Source organism: Drosophila eugracilis, unplaced genomic scaffold (assembly GCF_018153835.1).
Source record: "Drosophila eugracilis isolate 14026-0451.02 unplaced genomic scaffold, ASM1815383v1 contig_75, whole genome shotgun sequence".
Taxonomy (NCBI): domain Eukaryota; kingdom Metazoa; phylum Arthropoda; class Insecta; order Diptera; family Drosophilidae; genus Drosophila; species Drosophila eugracilis.
In genome coordinates, this window is record NW_024573645.1 from 998,042 (window position 1) to 1,015,835 (window position 17,794).

Here is a 17,794-nt window from a genome sequence, read left to right on the forward strand (position 1 = left end):
ATGTGCATGTGGCATTTATTCGGCTGTGTTTTTAGTAGGAAACATAAACAAAATTGCAGCGGGAAATAGTGCAAAAATTCAATTCTAGAGAAGATAGAAAGGAAATTCAAATACTTTTCACAGTTTGAACTTTTAAGTTTCATTTCAAAAGAGATTTGGCTTCATTAGCAAACCTCTGGTAAGCCACAATCTCACCCGAATAAATTTTGGTCTTCTGATTAGAGCACACGCCATGACCTAAAAATAAACACCTGGGAAATTGTTTTCCTTTTCTTTTTTGCCGGCTAAAAGTTCAACACCAGACAACAACTGAGTACGTCAGATATCTGGCAGATACACAAGGGATACGTATACAGATACAGATACAGATACATTCATATGCGCCCCCACCCAAAAATAGAACTTTGCCTCATTTGTGAAAGTTTTTTGCCAAACAAAATAAATACAAATCGCATACGCTCCCGATTATTTTTAACCTTCACATAATGCTGACCGATTCCGCAAGGGAATCTATAAGGGGATACGATTCGAACAAGAGATGGTTATATAGCGAAAAATAATGAGATGAAAAGGGAGGCGTTGAGGCCGTCGGCCACCTGTAGGCCAACGTACGCCCATTAAAACTTGTGCGATTTTCATCAAGTCAATAGCGAGGAAAATTCAAACTCATTACGCTAAATATAGAAAAATCTATTCACAAAATTTCTATAAGTTTTCTTATGACGTTCGTTGTTGTTGTTGTTGTTGTTTTCTTAAGGGGGAAAGAGGTGCTTCTGTGCCCAGCCCCTGACAAAACACCCACGAAAATAGTTTGCACAATCTAAAAATACAATTTTGTGGCCATTGTAAATTATTTGCTGCCTGCTGCCTGGCTGTCTGATTGCCATTCATCCAAAGATGGACATGCTTGGTTGCCATTCGGCAGTATGGATGTGTAAGTGGGGGCGGTTCTTTAATTTTAAGACCAGCTGAGCTCGCACAGGTGATGACTGGTAGCGCGCCACTGCACCTTTTCCTCAATTTGGTAGCACATCAGCAGTGCCAGCACACCCAGGACAAGTTCAGGTCGCCAATAAACATGCCTCAACAGATTTGCTCTTACATTCATTGTTAGCTGTTTTTTTTCTTTGGCGGCCTTAACAAACTAATTAATGTTTTTTGGCGTTGAGGTAGGCATTGTAGAAAAGCTTAAGTAAGCGAAATCTTTTTTCCTTGCTTTTAATGTTAAATGGGAAAGGTGTTGCAAGTACACTTCGACTTTAAAGATAAAAGAAACTTGAATTTGTTACAATTAATTGAGCAATAAATGGATGTACTTATGCTTGGATATATATGTTTTGATTTTTTAAGACTTACAAAGCTCTTTAACTAAAGAGAAAACTTTTGAAACCTTTTTAAATTTCAAAAATATAAGAAAAACTGAGCTTTATTTTAATATTAAGTTCTTGAAAAATCCCCTTGATCAGGTAATTTATTCACCCTTTTTCCAGGTAAATTCTGTTCGTGATGGCATTGCCTATCTGAATATCCAACATTGTATTGATATCTATATCTGTCTATATGCCAATTTCACAGATGTGTGGGTTTCCTCAGCCGTGTTATCTCATTGAGAACGCTGAACGTGCGTGGGTCAATTGGGGAGACGTCTGATGAGGCAGAGGCGTTAGATAGTCGCAAGTCGCAACTCGCAAGTCGCAAGCCAGATGACACATGGCACGCGCCCAGATACAAGACAGAGAGAAAAAACTTTAAAAAAAAACTTAAAAAAACAAACAAAACTAACAGACAAACAAACATTGGCATCAATGCCAAGCCGGGCTTGTGTCTGAGTGACTATTTTTTTTTTTAGCCAAGGTCTGAGTTTTGCCGTAAATGGTGAAAAGTTTTGTTAGGGCAACTTTTGAGTTACAGCTCTCGTGTGGGCCGTAATTAAAAGCGTATTGACTGGCAATGCAACTAGTTTACTGCCATCCCTCTTCCACTTCAATACCTCTATATGTATCTTTAAGATACTTACTTATATATATAGATATATGTATATATTTTTCCCTCTTTCTATTCACTTGTTATTGGTTGGCAAGTCTTTGGATTGGTACTGAAATTGTTTTGTTTTCTTGGCCCTAAGCAGCTGCCAATGGGGGCTTTTGTCCAGTTTTCACTCCGATTGAAACGCACTTGATTGCCGTTGCTGTTGCTGTTGCTGCGCATTACGCAAGCCAACTTCATTTTGGTTTCGGCCATATAGGTGAGAGCCATAAACCAATCGCCAAGTGGGCGTCGTCTTTAGAGTTAAGGTGTGAATAAATTTATTTACAATATTTATTTTTTTTTTTTTTTTGTGATTTTTCCAACATTTTGATAGCGCTTAAAACTCTTGTCAGGACATAAAATCTATAATTTGGGGCAGAAAGAAAAAGTTCAAATATTGTTTGACTTTAGTGATTTTCTTTTGTAAAATTCATAAATAAAATTTTTGAATATACTTTTTCGTATATTTTATTTGATTTAATTTATGAGCATCATAATATGCTTTATGATCTTGGCATGTTGCCGTAAATTGCTGCAGTCAACAGCCGAAAGGGGGGGAAATATTGCTGTTCAGAGACACAAATTAGAAATTTAAACATTTAGAGACCCCGAAAAAATATTCCATTGGCTGATATAGAGCAGGCGACATGGAGTGGGTGGAGAATCAAGGGGGACACGAAGATTGAGAGACATCTCCAGCGCCATTTTCCTTAGCCCCCCCTCGCTACCCGTTGAAGGCGAAAAATGAGGTGAGAATTAAATTTGATTTTTGTGATTTTTTTTATTAGTTGTCAGTATTCCAAAACAAGTGCATAAAATTTAGAAAATTAGTAAGATAATTAGTGGTATTAACTATAGTGTAGAGGCTTCTTTGGAAAAGTCTTGGCTTGACTTGATTAGGGGGTGATAATTTATGGGCAATTAAATTGAAAAATTAACTTTTATTTAGAAGATTATTTTGGAGGATTTTTAATAAATAACCTTTGGATTTTGTTGAGTTTGTCAAAAAAGAAGTAAAAGCACTTTTGGTATTCTCAAAACTTATCTTAAGCTGATTTTTAAATTGGTTCAACTTCAACTTTTAAGATACAATTTAATCCATATTTTTCTTATCTAGATTAATACATTATTCAGGACTTTCCACAATATCTATACACCATAGTTAACACTTTCTCGGCATTTGTCCACTTTGTCAGTAACAATTTTGGAAAGCTTAAATCCAACTGTCTGGCAATTGTTTTTGGCCAACTGGCGTCTGCCCACTGGTCTCATGGCTTTTGTTTAATTGCAAACTGAATGAGTTTTGGCACAAACATGAATATTCATAAATAATAACTGAGAGGAAGCCCAATTAGGAATAAGCTGCTGCCTGGCACCGATGGTGAAAGTGGGTCAAATAGTATGGCATCAAAAATAGATTGCACGAATTGCTGTTTGATAAGTACTCATGCTCTATTTATGTTGATCTCCTGCAAAACATGGCAATCATCTAAATATAAAACGCGTGCCTCACACGAACTAATTATAAAATTGCCTTGTTTTGGCCCAACGAACATATTTAGCCAGAAACCCAAACAAATCAAAACGAAACCATTCCCTCGTTCATCTTTATTTTATTATTATTTTTGCCGAAGATTGACAGCAGCTGGTTGAAGAAGAGGGAAAATCAGCTGGGGGAAAATATATGCTAGAGAGAGAGAGAGAGAGAAAAAAACAGAGTGTGCCGGCCAGGAAAACAAGACCTAAATTGGCCAAAGTCAGCGGGCGGTCTGCCGGCGATCTCTCGGATACGTCAGTAAACAATTAACTGCAGAGAGAACCGAAAGATACCAATTGGCAAATCCTCCTCATCGATCTCTCTCTCTATCTCTTCTTAGAGAGGGAAATGACGTGAAAAGCGCCGCATGCAAATAGCAAAATAATTACAATATAAATTTTCCACGTCAAGTTCATAAATTCTGTGGCGCTTAATCAGCTTCGCTTGCTTTAGATGCTCACGTCGATTTTTCCCCATATCTATTTTTAGGTTTTTCTTTTCTTTTCCTTTTGTTATTTTCAGCGCGCTCGGTCAAGGTAATTTTAAAAGGAAAACACACTACACACTACTACCACCTATCTAATGACGTTCAATTTTTGGCTTTTGGGTGAAAATTAAAAATAGATCCAAACAATGATGATTGGCAAATCACATGGGTGGAGAAAATAGCATCCACTGCATTTTTCTGTGCTTTTTTTTTTTTCTTTTATCTATTTCTTGTTTTTGATGGATTGGGTATATTGCATTTTCCTCGCTCGCTTGCTGAAAATTCGTTGAATTCCATTTTAATGGCTTTATTTATGGGGCGTGCATGGGCAGGGTTTTCTTGATTTCTGTTTTTTTTTTTTTCTTTCGCTTTTAGATATTTATGACACTGCCGTCTCGGCCACAAAAAGTTAATCCCACTAAATGCCGTTGATAGTTTATATTACGATTTGTTGTGCTGGCCGAAAATGAAAGATATTAGGGGCATTTTAATTTTAGAATTGTGACAAATGCGCAACTTTTTACAGCCTGCATACGGCCGAATGATCTTTAGTTCTGTGTTTTATGATTGATTTTCATTGTTTTTATTTGGCTTAGTGGGCTATTTTTCATGAGAAGCATTTCCGTGGGTTTTTCATGCTTACTTTGGGCATTATAGAGTTCTTAAGAGTTTTTGAGAAAATCTTTTCATTTTTCTGCTTGCCAAATGTTCAGGAATTTTACATCTGTATTTAAGTCTGTATTTAAATCATATATTTTGCAACATTTTGTTTGGCTTTGTTACCAACTTTTTTGTCACTTCTGACCCAAATTTTCCCTCGTTAATTTGCAAATATGGTCCTTTTCCCCCTTATCAATTGGCATGAACGTCACAGATTATGGATAACAGAGATAAAGCTGCGTACATGTAACTATATAGATAAAGGTATAGATATAGATAAGTCGGGCAACGTCACAGAACTCACTCTCAAGAGCATTGTGCGTCAATCAGCATAATATACACGGATATATAGATGTCACACGGCTAAATATAGTCTCACCGACGACGAGTATTTGGTATACCTTAAAGCTTTTTCGAGATATCGAAGGATATATATGTATAAATCTATTTGATTAAAAGCCTAAAAACAGAGGGGCCTGGCAACCGGGCAAAATGTGAACCAATTTCCAATATTGTCAGCTGCTAATGAGTAGATTCCTGGCCTTTTGTGAGTGCTTTTTGGCTAGGAAATCGTATATATCTGTGAGGAAATATCTCTTTTGGTTCTCTAGCATTTTGGTGGCATCCGTGACACACTTCACAGTTGCATCATTAATTTTCAGCTTTCCGCTTTTCCATCCCAGCCATATGGATGGAATGGAATGGCAGGCCCTCGCAGTCGCATCTTGAGCTAATGACAGAAAACTATCTGCTTGTGGGACAATGGGCCAAGAGAGGCACACACACGGCTAGTCTAGAGAAGAACAAATTTTCTCATGTTTACGCTGCCAGATTGCCATTAATTTTATATTTATATAGATATATCTAGATATATATCCCTTACAGCCGAGACATTCCTGATATATCTTGTAATTTTTAATGTTCGCAGTGTTGTCGAATGTTGGAATTTTTCTGATTCAAACTGAAGTGTGTCGCGTTGTTTGGTGGGGTTTTTATTGATTTAGTGGCCCATTTTCTTATTTCCTCTATAGTATTTTTAGAAACCTCTTGCCTTTCCATGACGAACCAGAAATTGCAAGCCTAAATTTAGACCAACCAAAATCTATACAGAACCGACATATAGATAGGCCTTGTTTACTTAGCACCCCACACATTTTCGATTTGTTTAGATGTTAGCGACGTCATAGTTTTGTGTATATTTTTTGTTTTTTTTCCTCGAGACTTTCAAATTCTCATGAACTTGACGTCGGCAAATAATTAGCTGAAAGCATTCTCGCTTGTTGTTCAATAATAATCAGCAGCTAATACTCGTTACGTGAAACGATATAAATAGTTCGTACTAAGTTTATATTTAGCCATAGATACAGATACACCAGGCATATATTTTGAACTATAAACGTTTTCCTTCTTGTCTATATAGTTTTGATCTCTTTGCTAAAGCCAAACAAATTGGTCGGAAAAAAGTGAGAAATGGAAAGTCTAGAGAAATGTGCAAAGATATATGTGTATATATCTTTTTGGATAGGTGATTCTCCTTTCTCATCCTCACTTCACTGATGGCTAATACGATTCTTAAGTTTTTTTTTTTTGTGTTTTGGTTTTCTCGATTCGTTTTTCATCATTTTTCATGAGGAAAAGTCCGGGGTGGATGTGTCGTTGTCTACAAGTCAGGCAGGTCTCATTGGGGCCACATAAATCCCTTCAAATGCCATGACATGTAAATATTTTCCAAGTCTTATGGCAGCCACAACAGCAACTCTCTTGACTTGCACAGCGCTTATAAAAAATATAATTTCATTCTATAAGAAAAATGCAAAGTGACAACATAATTCGCCAGTTTATCATAATCAAAATACGCCTACATTGTTCGCCTTCTTTTTTTTGTAGTTTTTGTATACCTCTTTTTGTTGTTGTTGTTGTCTTCACTGTGGCATGCAAAAACACTTTACAGGCACGCTTTAACAACAACAACACATGCAACACCAACACAACAATGACACAGACGAGTGTCAGGCCAAGTTGTGCGAAAATAACTTCAAATAGTTTTTTGGATCTCAGTGCCCGGCCGTATTTTTCTCTTTCCTTTCCATGGAGTACATGAAATTTCTTTCTGCCGGCTGACAAACTTGCATTTTTGGTTTTTTTATAATACTCTATAAAAGAGTGAGTTGGTTAAAGTGAGTAATAAGTAAGATTAATTTCTTATTCTGCTTTTAAATCAAGAGCTATGATGAAACTATTTTTGCCATTTTTAAAGACTTTTTCTTTTGTATTTTTATTGAGATAATTTTTGTGGATTGTGAAGTTTAAAAATTTTACAAAAGAGGACAAATAATCAATAAAAAACAATATTATTTAAAACTAAATAGTTGTTATATATTAAAAAAAACCTTCTAAAACAAATTCTTTCCCCTTTAAGAGAGCATTCATCTCTCCACCTGCAAAATCAGCAAACTCGTCTCCTTTCTGATTTAGTTTTGATTTTGGACACTAATCTGTTTGCTCCTAGTCTAATGTTGATAATCTCACGGCAAATTAATGCTGAACACGAAGTGGAAAAGTCTTAACATGCCTCACTATGAATCATTGCGAATGTTGTTCTTAATTAACAGCGAATTTTTTGGATGCACCTAGCAGTGAGAGGACGAAAGGCGATATAAATATGGATCTCACTTCAGGCCATTTCGTTCCATTCAAGAGTTTCCAGATGAATCGAATGGAGAGCAAAAAAACAGAAAATATAAACCCAAAAACCTCTTTAATAAAATGTCAGATACTTAAAAATTAAATATTATTTTTATTTTTTGTTACTCTTTAAGCCAAAGTCGAAAAACAGGTCAAGTGACAAAGTGATTTTAATGCTCAGACAATGTATATATGAGCATATTATACAATTCATAAAAGAGTCGCAGCCAAATTTGGTCAAAAGTAGGCACCACAAATTCATTTCAACCATCATCATCTTAACGTTTTTCGGTTGTTTTCTTTGGCTCCCTTTGACTGGTCTTAACCAATTTTGGGCAAACTTTGTGATTTGTGCTTAATTGCGGTTTTCGCTTCTCTACCTCTCTCTCTTGGCCGTGCCATTTATGGTAACATTTGTGTCGAGAGTCGCGAAAACAAGTTAATAATTTCATGGCTGGCTTAATCATCGTTAGCCACGTCAGGCTTCTGAGCCGACTATTTTTAACAAAACATTTCACCATGGAAACGTGTTGCGATTCGGTTCGGGGAGCTTCTGCCGTTGATTTTGAGCTGCGATTTGTGGTTTTAGTTGGATTTATGGAGAAGGGAATTTCTAGCTGATATTAAATGTGTTTTAAACAATTTTTTAAACATTTTCTTGTTAAGTTTTGTTAAGTTTTAAGAATGAATAAATAGGCCTACTACCATTATTAGCTACCGAACATCAAACCAAAATTTGTTTTTCCTCCCAAAACCCATTTTAATAATAGAACTTTTAGCTATAAATTTAAATATTTATTAACATTCGTGCTGCTCTTTTCCGAAACCCCTTTAATGAAATTGAATCGCTTGTTGGTGGTCCTCAATTACTTGAACTATTTTTATCGGCTGTGTCAACTGTACAACCTAACGTCTAATGAAAATTTACGAGTCGCGCAACTTTGTTTAGCCTCTCAACTACGTCAAACGGAAAGTCTGTGAAAGTGAAAATGAGGGAAAAAACCGGCGCAGACACAGACATCTTTAAAATTCCACCTGTTGTGTGAAACTTTCCCGCAGTCAAGGACATTGCTGGGCCTTGCTTTCGTCATAGCAAACTTCCGCAAACACACCGATAGGCAAGCTAACACACTCACACATATATAGCCATAAAATGGCAACGCAGGCGCCCTGTTAAGTATGCTATAAATATTGCCGCTATTCATTCATAAAAATTCACCGGGGTCCAGAAAAAAAGTTTACGCAAGCCGAGAAAGCAAAATTCTGCGAGAGACAGAGAGTTGGGGAATTTTCGCTGCAGGAGAACAATGCCGGCAATTTTTAGCTCTATCGATTTTCGAAGTTTCTCTAGAGAGAGAGAGAAAGTTGGGGAACCCATTTGCTCCTTGACTTTGAACTGAGTAAAGTTTTTCACACGTGGCACTCAGTTCAAAGTGCACCAGACTTTATTCCAGGGACTGTTTTATATTTAATTGTAATTTTTAATATACTTTTTTTTTTCATCTTACCGGTTGACAGACGAAAACCGGTAAGCATTTATCATCTTTGCCGTCGCCGTTGTCGTCGTCGTCGTCGCTCAACCAACCCGATTCCTTTTCAAAGGCCTTGCCAAGAAGGCGTTCAAAATTAAAAGTCGCTCAACAGCGGCAAAAATATAAAAAAAAAACAAAAAACGTACAGAAACAACAAAATGCATTGCGCAAATGCGAATGATATTAAAATGAAAAGTTTGCCAAGTAATAAACTGATAAAGAGGCGACGTCTGCGTCTGACGTCGACATATCGCAAGAAGGTAACTTATTAAACAACATGGCGCTGGCTTTTGATACCCTCACCTGAAGATACCTAAGAATGGGTGATATTGTCTTTCAAAGAATGTTTGTTGGAGTGAACTTTATAAATAAAGTGATCATAAATCAACATATATCTTGAGAAAGTGCTGTCTATAAAAATTTTAAAAAATATGGAACTGTCATCTTACAAGTATTAAACTTAGGTATTAATGAACAAAATTATGAATTTTATATCTCATTTCTGCATCTGTTAAGAATCTAATTTGAATGGAAAACACCATAAAAAAGTCATTTTTATAATATCCATATCTGAACACTCATTTTTTTGTTAATGTACTGTGCCCTTGCAAGGACATTTTCACTTCGATCTCCGTAGAAACGGACTTTTCCTTTCTTGTTATTAATACACACACGCACTTATACCGCGATCCAGTTGTTTTTTGTTGCTGTGGCAGTGTGACTGCCTCGTTGCAGCAGATAAATGTAAATTATTATGTCGTAAATTTGTTGACTGCCATGTTTGTGGCTGCAGCCTCACACTGACATGGCCGAAAGAGTGAAAAAATAAATAAATAAAAAAGTATACCAAAAAGCCAACAACAATGCGAGCCGACTCTCGGCGGCTCAGCACAACCAGTGCAAATTAAAACCCCTGAAAATGCTTAATAAAATGCCTTGATTGAGTCGCCGTTTGCATAATGCGTTAAAAAATAAAAAATAAAAGCAAAAAAGTAACAGAACCGAGGTAATATGAAAAATATTGTGTAGAAATATGTATTGAGCCTGGGCGAACCGGATGCCTAAGATAGGCAGCAACATGTTGATTTATTTGAGTCGGCACACGACCAGACGACAATGACATACGCATCTAGAGTGGAAAAAAGTGCAAGTTGCAACGTGCAAGTTGCAAGCTAACGTGGGGGCCAAAATGGCGAAGAGGCGTTCCAGATCGAAGCGTGCCAAAAACGCCTCCGTTCTTAAGATTTCTTATAATACGTACGAGTATGTGGCGTGTGCCAAAAAGGTTTGCTTGCTACGCCCTTGAACTCATCTGTATATATATATATATATCATAACTGACCGACATTTGGCAGATCAGCGTCTCAGGTGGGTGGGTGGATATGTGAGAAAATATCACAACCACACAAAAGCAACCCCCGCAAAAACAGCAACAAAAATACCACAAAAACCGGCCACAAACATTTTTGCGACCAGACATTACGACGTCATCCATACGTTTCCTACACTTGTCGATGCCAAGTTCGCACGCAGAATTTTCGCTTTTGTGTGGAGGTGGAGGAGGAGTATATAGCCCCACGTGATCTGCGATCTCTGGCCGAGTCGCGTGCCACATTGTCCTACACAAAAACAAAAAAAAAATATAACGAACATCAGCCACATGGGTCACTCACACTGAACTTGCTCCATAAAAAGAAGGCAGCTCAACACAAAAACAAAAAACGTAACTGATCTCCCAGAGAATGGAGGCGTTTGCCAATTTGGCTTGGAAAGTGGGTGCACTTAATATGCACACTTTGCTTAGGCGCGATCAATTTTCGTCTAGTGGGGGTGTGGGAACTTTTTGGCATACGCCGCCTGCTGTTATGTTATGTTGTTTTTTTTTTTTTTTTTTCCTTGTAAATTATTGCACATAAATTTCACACACAAAGTAGTTTGGCCCGACGACGACGACATCGGGCGACTAAACTGCAACCGCCCACCCAGCATAACGGACACAACCCAAAAACACACCAAACCGATCCCATCCGGAACCCCGGAGACCTGGGCGATCGCCTTTAATTTAATTAGTTGCGCGTGCGACAGCTTCTCCTCCGATTTGCTGGGATCTGGGATCGAGCTGCTGGTGGCTGCCATTGCCAGGTTCCATGCTTCAGTTGGAACGCCTTGTTATTTATGCGTCGCCTTCTTTATGGCTTCCCATATAAATTCTCATTTTGCTTGTCATCATTTTCTTCTCTTTTTTCTGGCTTGGCTTTCGGTTTTCTGGGCGAGGGCTACTGATGCGTTAAGTGCATGGGATTTGGTTCCCATCTGATGAGCGTTTTGAGCAAATTATGTGCATTTTGGTTGATCAGTTTTGGGGTTGCAAGTGGTCAGTTCGGGCAATTGAACTTGACAATAAAATTTAACCATTTATTGGTCATTTTTGGGAAAGAGGGTTTCAATTTTTTCATTTTTAAGAACTAAGGATTAGATTAGATGAAAAATAAGATACAAACTTCTTATAAGGCAAACACTTTTGACTTATTTTATCGATTAAAAAATATATTTATTATAAATATTTTTCATAAAAAAAGTTTAATGTGCGTCGGCCGGGAATCGAACCCGGGTCAACTGCTTGGAAGGCAACTATGCTAACCATTACACCACCGACGCCACATTTTCCGAAGGAATTTGAATGGGATGATGAACTATCAAAAGATTTGCTAAATGTTTAAATAATAAAAAAACATTTAAGATTTAGATTTAGTGAATAAATTAAAAAAAAACACTCTAAAATTTTACGACTATGTGTAAGAAAATATAAAAAATGAGTTTTTTTGGTTTTTTTTTTATTTTAATTAAAAAATCTTAAAAATTAAAATATTCCTTCTATAAAGGTAGTATTATTGATACTAATATAGAAATGAATAGTTTTTTTTTTTTTTTTAAAATAAAATGGAAAAATAAATTACCAAAAAAATTTCAAGTGCGTCGGCCGGGAATCGAACCCGGGTCAACTGCTTGGAAGGCAACTATGCTAACCATTACACCACCGACGCCACATAATCTTCCCGAGCTAATCACAGCATACAAATTTAGTACTGATAAAGAAGTGCACAAACTATTTGTTTGACAACAACAATTGCATTATCAGCATAAAACATTTCCCTAGAAGTACATATGAGTTATGCTTTTTATTGGGTGGCTGACCTTCCCAGTATGTTGATTAATTTCTCTTGCTGCCTTTTTTAATTGGATCTGTTTAGTGGGCTCTTTCACTTGACGGCGACAGGAAACAGTTTGTGTAACTATATTTCTTGTGAATATAATTAAAACGCATTGAAAATGAATAAAGCCAACAACAGACGGCTAAGCTAAAACACAAAGGCAACAAGCCGATCCGGACAACAACAACTTTGGCTTCAACTTGACTTGAGTGTCTGTCGCTGGTTGTTATGGTTGTTGTAATGGACGCCCACCCAGTAAATGTCTTTTGCTGTAATAATTTATTATCACATTTACGTCTTGGCATCGCCAGCAATTAATATGAAAAGTAAATGGTGGAAACAGAAACAGAAACAGAGAATAGAAAATTAAATGAATGAATCAACGGTAGAGGCGAAGTGATCAATGAACAGACAACCAAGTTGTAGCTCCATCTCCAAAAGCAAAATATCTATCTATCTATCTATCTGTATCTGAGGCCGTTTGTATCTTTTTGTGTTGGCGTCCAAAACCGCAGAAACAACAATCGGCAGCTTTTGACTTAGTTGGCAAAGCGTTTGCCAATGCAGAAATCAAATTAGCCGCAACACAGTCGCAGTTCGCCATCGTTCGTAGTTTGTAGTTTGGTAGTTTGTCTTGCGTATCTTACAGATACAGATACTTGTCGCGTTATTGTTTGTTGTGTGGGTTGTCCACTCTGCTGTGCGTAGGTCGTCCAAGTCGGCAGCAGCACCCTGTATCCGCGGCGCAGAATAATAAAATTTAACAATTTATTGCATTTGTTGCTTTAATTTGTTGTTGTTACTTGCCCGAAATACAAAACCAGAAAATGTAAAAAAAAAATATATATATATATTTTCATTCACAAAACGGCCGACGTTGTATGCAAATTGATCGTATGTTGTTGTCGTTGTTGTTGCTGTTCGATGTCGATGTTAACTTTAGTTTGGCTTTTTGCAGTAGCTGCTCTGCCAACTTCGCAGTCGACACACTTGGCAAGCGATGTTCGATGATTGCAACAGCAACAGAAGCAACAACAACCAAATGAATGAATTGGGTTTGTGCCTTCGGCCAGGGCATGTTTTTCTTTCGCCTCTGCCTACGTGGCGGCTACGTGTTGGCATAAATTATATATTAATGCTCTTTGAATGGTGGATTTGAATGGTTATTCAATGGATTCAAAGTAGCTTATAAATGATAGAAGCTCTGAAGGATTAAATGATCTATAAAATGCGGGAATTCGAGAGGCAGTTGGAGGAGATGTCTATTAAAATGTGTGAAATATATTTGGATATACTTTTTTATCTGTAGAGTATTGATATTTTATGAAAATCCCTTCTTATCCTAAATAAAAGTACTTATATGTCTATAATCTGGGATTTCGATAAAGAAAAGATTAAGTGCGACACTATATAAAGACGTAAAAATATTGATTTATTAAGTAGTAAAATAAATGGCCAATTATTTTAACGCGCAATGATTTTATGATTCTTAAATTTTGATATAAGGAAAAACTGTGCCATAGCAATAAAAAAAATGTTAAAAAAGTTAAAAAATTTAAAATTCTTAAAAAAAATGTATATGCTTAAAAGGCATATAAAAAATATTTTTTTGAAAAGTTTATACTTAATATTTTTGCAATTATTAATTAAATATTTAATATATTATTTATTATTTTTGCAATATATTTTTTTAAATTGCAATTTCTCTTTTAAAAAGCCAAAGTCTTAGGAAAACATTAAAATTTAATTTAATTTTTCCTAAAAGGGTATCCAAAAATTCAAACAAAATCATTTACCTTTCAAGTTTTAATCCCCTTTCGTTTTTTTTTTTTGCAATTGCCTGCACATTTTATTTATTTAAAGCATTAAACAAAGACACAGACATATGTTCAACTATGGTTGTGACCGTTGGTGTTTTGTGTTCCACTGGCGACATGCAACAAATGTTAGACATTCAATTTGTTGTTGACACTTCATTAGCAAACAAAAAATTAAGCGAACGAAGAAGCAGCAGTAGCAGCAGCAGCCAAAAACTGGGTTAAATGTTGCTAAAATTAAGCGAGGCAAGGCAGTCCGCGGCAAAGGAGCGGTAGAGGAAGAGGCAGCCAGAGTCAGAGCCAGAAGCAAAATCAAGATATGGAAAATATACAACCCATGCCACCAGATTCAGGCCTAACCAAATAAAAGCAAGTATTGGGTTACTAACTGGCCAAGAAGTGAAAGATAGATATAGGGATTGGTTCAGGGCTGGGCACGCGTTGTTAATGAAGAGTTTTATTTTTTTCCATGAATTTTTTTTTATGAATGAACGAATGCATCGTAGTGAACTGCGCCCACAAGCTGCGGTTCGATGATGAAATCATGAATGAAACAAGATTCAAGACAAGAAACTTTGGACCGCGCTTGGAGTTGGAAACCCCAGGTGCCAAAAGGGCACGCGAGTCGTAAATGTGGGCAGCAAATGCAAATTGATGGCCATGGCTAAGATGCTGATGCTGCCTCTTGGCCATTAGTCGGGCACACCGGAACCGCATTAGCATGTCGAAGATCCGAGATCCGAAAATTGGGGAACCGGAAAATGCCGAAAATTTACTACTTTTACCCTGCGCTTTGTCAAAAGCAAACAAATTAACTGTCAAATGCTTCAACATCCATTTCGAGATGCATTCAATGAAAACATTTCGAAAGAAATCGCTGCCATCAATGAAATCTTTTTTTTTTGTTATTTTTTTCAAAAGCTCAGTGGGTAGGAAGTGAACTAATCGTCTAGAGAACCGTTTCAATCGGAACTATCATATTTCAGGCGTTTGTCAACGGCTACTATTGTTTGGTATTAATACTACTTTTTTTTTGTATTCCTCTCAGAACCATTTCTTGGGTCATTTGGTTTTCACATGAAAACGGGAAAGTAAGTTGTTAAATATGTGAGAAAATTCCCATTAAAAGCATGGATTATCTTAACGTATCTTGGGCCTATAAAAGTATCTATAATGCAACTAGTAAAATCTTGCTTAAAGGTTTTTCGTAATTAATTTGCACTTTTAAGCTATTCATTATGGGTCACAAAATCTTATCCGCGAATGGCTTATTTCCCACTCCTCCGACAAGCAGAATTCTCTATCGTTTTTTTTTTTTTTTGAGGCCATTACAATTTTACGACTTGCAACAGCTGCAATAACAGTAACAACAACAACAACGGCTAACCACTTCCCATGGCCAGGCTGACGTCATAAATGCATAAATGCAAGCGGCGATGACATAAATTGCATTTGAATATTGGCCAACAGTTAGAGCAAAAAAAAAAAAAAAAAAAAAGGAAAAACAAACCATAACCCCAGAGTTTAAGTTGAGCTTTGGTTTTGCCGCTTGTCACGATGTCTGACAGCTCTGGGGCATTGATCGATTTTTTCTCGTGTTTTCTTGATTTTATGGATTGGATGTGGAGAGGGTGTTTTGCCACTTGATAGATTATTAAATATTTTTAAAATATTTTCTGTAATAAGTGCAAAAGGAGCTGGAAAATAATATGTGTGAAATATATTTTGAATAAATATTTTGAAAAAATAATCAAATACGAACTGAAATACTGGGTATATATACATTTTAAAAAAATCAAAATCAAGTTCACTCTTACTTGATTAACAGCTATAATTTAGTCTGGTCACGTTTATTTTTAAGAATGAACAAGGTGCTCGATATTAGAGATAAGAAAATATTTATAATTGATAAGAATTAAAATATTAAAAAAGATTTTAGTTTTATTTAAGTTATAGACTGGCATAGGTAGGCAGTTTAAAAGTTTTTTGTGATCGGAATAAGTTATTTTTCAGCATCTTTTGTAATTTTGTATTTTTAATAAATAACTAAAAAATAATCACTAAAATCTTTTCCATAAATGACCATCAACAGACTTTTAAAATTTATTATTGAATATCAAATTATTTATTTATTTTCTGATCATCTCATAGCTTATATCTTAAGCTGCATCATGGCCAAGTGTCAACTGCAGCAGTAAGAGCAACATCAGCCACCACTGCTGCAACATCAACTGCTGCAGCAGCAGCACCAGCAGCAGCCACAAGAACAACGGCTGCAACAAGAGCCACTTTAGTATCGGCGCGTGGGTTGCTCCATTCATAACGACCGAAAATTTTCGCTGAATGAATTGCAGTTTTGTATCTTTCGGATACACACGCCACCAACAAACTTGGGCCAAATAACGGCAACCAAAAAGCAGCTAAAAAATACAAAAAACAAAAATATAAAGAAGAAAGCCAGGCAAGTAGTGCAGCAGAGGATTAGGGAGTGGTGGGCGACTGAGCGGGAGCATTCAATACGCTGATTGGGAACCAGCAACAACAGCAACAACAACAACAACAACCAAATGTTAAATAAAACTCGTCGGCGATTTACATAAATCAGCTGCAAATTTGTTCCACTGTTCAAATGCAATGTCGCCATTTGTGCGAGCGAGAGGTTCGAGGAAGTGGCAACAGCTTCCACCAGAAACTCACAGACGGCCAAAAACGACAGAAAAAAAAAATGACGATAGACGCGGGGACAAAAAAAAAGAGCCCAAGTCTCGGCAGTGGCCCAAAGTCAACGCGTGTCGCATTGGGAAAAACTTGCTGCCGGCGTTGCTTTTTTTCGGGCTTGACTTCTTTTAGTTTTTATTTATTTTATTTTAGTCTTATTTTTGTGCGGGGGCCGTTGGCTTAAGTTAGTAAGTTTGGTAACAGTTTTTTTTTGGTGGAACTAGGCAGGAAAAGAAGGAGCGAAATTGGCAGGAAATACAAAGATTGCATTCGCATATGTTATGGTAAAAGATGGGAACTTTTTATTTTGGGGGTATCTGAAGTTCAATTTTTTCTTTTTTTAAGCTTTTAAGGGTGGTTGCCTAGTTTGCTCCATCGAAAAGTTTCCTTCTAAAACCAACTTTTCATTAACTTTCCACTCAAATAGAGCCACCATTTAACCCATTGACAGATAAATGACTGAGAAATGTTTTCATTCCTCCCACTAATTAGCCCTCCTGTCCACTTTTTAGAATAGCCCACAAATTGTCGCATCTTTCAGCGTTTTGACATGGAACCAAAAAAAAAAAAAGAAGAAAAAAAAATGCCATCATACAGTTTTTGGCTTTTGTGCTAACGATATGTGTCTGTCCAAGCCATCAGTTGGCACCAAATTGCGGCACCAAAAGGATGAAGATGGGGTGGTGCCAAGGGGTTGGGTTGATGGCGGATGGAGACGCATAAATCTTCGAACCACCACAGGAAAGAAGACTTTTCTGTTTCTTTTCTCTTTTCTGGTTGCTTTGTGAATTTTGAGATTTTAGTAAATTTTCCGGCGAGTCGAACAGATTTCGAACCATGGCGATCTGTGGCATGGTTGAGCTCATTAGAAAATATGCGCGTAATTTGTGACTTTTCGGGCTATGAAAATGGACCGGGGAATGGCTATTTTCTGATTTGTCTGTTTCCCTCCATTGAAATGTGTCAAGTGGCGTGAGCACACAAAGCCCCTTGATGATTTCCCTATATATATAATTTTTTTCTATTCATTTTTTTTTGTTATGGTAAGGGGAGTACGCACTTGAAACTTGGCTACCAGACATTGACCACCAATCGAATTTCTTGGTTTTGAGAAAAAA

The 17,794-nt window shown here is 36.8% G+C and overlaps 2 non-coding genes across 2 annotated transcripts; both read right to left on the reverse strand.

Annotated features, from left to right (window-relative positions):
• Positions 1-11,515: 11,515 nt before the first annotated feature.
• Trnag-ucc lies at positions 11,516-11,587 on the reverse strand. The gene has a single exon. It is a non-coding gene; the product is annotated as a tRNA-Gly (tRNA).
• Positions 11,588-11,901: 314 nt separating this feature from the next.
• Positions 11,902-11,973, reverse strand: Trnag-ucc. Its single transcript has one exon. It is a non-coding gene; the product is annotated as a tRNA-Gly (tRNA).
• Between the last annotated feature and the right edge of the window lie 5,821 nt (positions 11,974-17,794).